Source organism: Silurus meridionalis, chromosome 23 (assembly GCF_014805685.1).
Source record: "Silurus meridionalis isolate SWU-2019-XX chromosome 23, ASM1480568v1, whole genome shotgun sequence".
Taxonomy (NCBI): Eukaryota; Metazoa; Chordata; class Actinopteri; order Siluriformes; family Siluridae; genus Silurus; species Silurus meridionalis.
Genome location: NC_060906.1, coordinates 1987982 through 1991603, shown reverse-complemented (window position 1 = coordinate 1991603; position 3622 = coordinate 1987982). Strand labels below are relative to the sequence as shown.

The 3622-nt window shown below is 41.4% G+C and overlaps 1 pseudogene; it reads left to right on the top strand.

Moving 5' to 3' along the window:
- Positions 1–299: 299 nt before the first annotated feature.
- On the top strand, positions 300–2297 carry LOC124377333 (annotated as a pseudogene).
- Positions 2298–3622: the final 1325 nt, after the last annotated feature.

The following is a 3622-nucleotide window of genomic DNA, read 5'->3' as shown; positions in this document are numbered from 1 at the left end:
GTAGTTACAGAAAAATTTACCTTTTTAATGATAAGGTGTTTTTCAGCTTGGGCCAGTTGTTCAAAAAGTTTAATCTGGATCAAAATGATCCGGATTTGGAAATCCCATTTTTTCCTATTCAGGATCAGATAATCCGTCGTACTTTTATGCTGGTTTTTCAAAGCAACATTGGACTGCATCACCCTGATCCAGATACACAGTTTTCAAGATTACCAAATCCAGATTACCTGTGCTCTAAATGGGACAACATATCACAACGTGGGCTACCAGCTATGTAAAGAACAGGTAGAAGAACCAACATGGGGTCACTGTAAGAGTTTTTTATTTTGAGACAAAACACAAAAATAACAAACATCCACTTCCATTCATAATTTTTTTATGACCCCTCATCTGAGTCACAAAAAATAAAATAAAACAAATATACACTAACAAATACATTGTGGATATTTTGAAAACATCTTAAAAAAATCAAATGTCCAAATGTCCAATAGTTAACAAAATAAAGAATGTTCAGGGTTCTTTTCATCTGAGGAGGAGAGACCAGCATTTCCAAGCTCTGCTTTTAGGAAGCAGATCTGAAGTTTTGCTTTGGTTTGCTGCAGTTTGGTCAGCTTGATTTGTTCCTCTGCCAGAAGTATCTGTGCTTCTGCTCTTTCAGTCTCTCGGTTTCGAAGTAATTTATAGGCATCATCATTATTATTTGGTAAAGGACGCTTTAAGCCTCTTTTCTGAGCTCCTGTGACTGCTGGCTCTACCAGTGAGGATCCAGGTTGTATTTCAATAATAGGGCTGAGATCCAGAATGAATGTGTTCTCTGCATTAGGAGGAACTGGCTCACTTTCCTCTACAATCGTAGGCTCACCATCCCCTACAACACCTTGAATCCCGTGCAGAGCTTTAGAGTTCTCACCTCCAATAATGTCCAGAACCACATCTGTGTATTCACCTTTCTTAAAGGGTTTGTTGCCTGTTTGGGTGTTTCAGCAATGTCCTTTGTTGTTCTGGCCCTCAGATTCTTCCATCTAAATTTCACTTGCTCCAAGGTCCTCTTCTGGCCAGACCCCATTGCATTCACATTCTGGGTGATTTCAACCCAAATGTCTTTCTTCCTTTTGTTAGTCACCATTCCACCCGTAACAGAGCTTCCTACTTTTGAGGGATAATGGCACACCACCTCATCTGTTGTAGTGAACATAGTATTTAGAGGCCTTGGGCATGATTGATTGAATTGAACACAAGCCACAGCTACGTCAGCCAATTGGTGTGTGGGTATTTGACAGCCATCTTATATTCAGCCTTTTTTTTAGAGGACTTAGAGAGGGGCACTGACATGGCAGGTATTGTCCATCACTACCTCCGTGTGCACAACCACTGGAGCAAAACACCACTGAAGAACTCTATGCTTGCTTTCACTTTGGGAATGCTGATATTAAGTACATTGCAGACCTTGTCAGGCCAAAACTTCAATGGGGAACCCGAAGGAGTCACAGTCTGTCTGTGGAAGAACAGGTCCTCATTGCTCTGCGCTTCTATGCATCTGGGACTTTTTACCAAGTAGTTGGTGACAATATAGGAGTGGACAAATCAACTGTGAGTGATGTAGTGAAAGCTGTGTCAATTGCATTTTCCAGCCTGGTCAATCAGTTTGTTTCACTTCCAAAGGATGTCCAGATTGTCCAGACCAAGCACAAGTTTTTTCTTTTGGGGAACATGCCCAATACTATTGGGGTTATTAACTGCGCTCATGTGCATATCCAAGCACCTTATGAGAGGGATTGGGAGTACATCAACCAAAAGGGGACCAACTTGTGGGCGATGCTGACCTAATCATCACAAACTGTGTCGTGAAGTAGCCTGGGTCTGTTCATGATGCACGTATCCTGAGAGAGAGAGAGTGCTTTATACAGAGAGCTCCAAACCAACCGACCGGATGGAATAATATTAGGAGAAAGTGCCTATGCACTCCTACCATGGCTGATGACTCCTTTTCTTGCAGCAAGCACACCTGCGCAGGCACGCTTCAACACTGCTCATTGCAAAACAAGATGTGCAATTGAGCGTTTAAATGGAGTTCTGTAGAGACGCTTTGCATGCCTTTACTACAGGGAGCATGCAACATAATACTAGCATGTATCGTCCTGCACAAAATCGCTACCAGGCGCAATGTCCCTCTCTGTGATGATGATTATGATGCACCTGAGCCTGTTGAAGAACCAAACCAACCTCTGGCATTCTGACGGAATGAGGGACTGACTGGACGTATAGTAAGGGATGCAATTGTTAGACATTATTTTTGACCGGCTCATCTCTGATGATTGTTTCTTTGAAATTAATATACGGTGATGAATGACAGAAAAATGGAATATAATATTTTTGTTTGTTATTGAAATCTGTTTGGGGGATTAGTTCATATTTCATTATTTTTACTTTACTATCCTGAAGAGCTTAATTGGTAGCCTATGTCTACTATATCTACTTTATCACAGTTACAACCGTTACACAAGTGCAAAATATAAATAAAAGTATATACACTAAATGATACAAATGTATCATTTGACCAATTTTAAAGTTTTACTACATTTTCCTCCTGGAATCCACCTTGAAATCCTACCCCCTGTTGGGATCAGGATAATCCTGTGTTTTTTGGATCAAAGTTCTCCAAATCCTACTGACAAGTTTCGAACAACACAAACTGAAGGTTTGATCCAGAATAAAACTAGTTTTGGATTCCATGATTTAATCTGATTTCAGATTCCTTCTTTCCCTTTTGAACAACCCATTTTCAAGATTTGATCCAATCCGATAACCAAAATCCGATTGCTTACCTTTGAACAACTGGCCCGAGATCTTTCAAGGCATCTTGCCTCTTGTGGTGATGGTGGAATCAAATAAAGTAAAAGAAGAATAGAAGCAATGTTATTGTTCCATCCTAAAAAAACTGCAATGGAAGCATCAGGAAAAAAATCATGAAGAAGCCCAAACAATCTTATTCTGAACTCTGACAATTTAACCTGCATCCCATGTTTCATTCTCCTTCACAGTCATTTCTGCACAGTCAGTCAATCAGGTCCTGAAGGTCTTGGGAGGAGTGAAGACTTTTGCTTTGTGAATGAATGTAGTTGGCCACCTTTCTAACAACTTGGAGGAAGTGTTTGCCTTGAGCAAGCCCTTAACCCTAATGATTTCAGGGTTGCCATATTGGAGCCACCCTGTGCACACTTCCCACCTTAATGTTGTTTTACAGATACATATCCATTCTTTTACAAGTGAAGGTAAACATGCACCTTTTGAAGGTAAGAAAGTCATTCTTCTGCTCTTTGTCTTTCATCTCGAAGTCGTAGAGCGCTTTTCCCTGCGGCTGCGTGTGCGACAGTGGACTGATGCACTGCACCTAGCTGGCAGGGACGAAGCCGTGGCTGCCGTTTAGCTCTCTGTGGTACCAGTCCTCATCTTCCTTCTGTTTCAGAATAATGATGTCACCCTTGTTGAACCTGGTCGCCGGGCTCCTTGCCCTCGTAGCTGTAGAGCGCCTTACCACAGGGCAGCTGAGGGACATTCTACACAGAACATGAAGAAAACATCATTATCAACATCACCACCATGACTATCATCAATCACCATC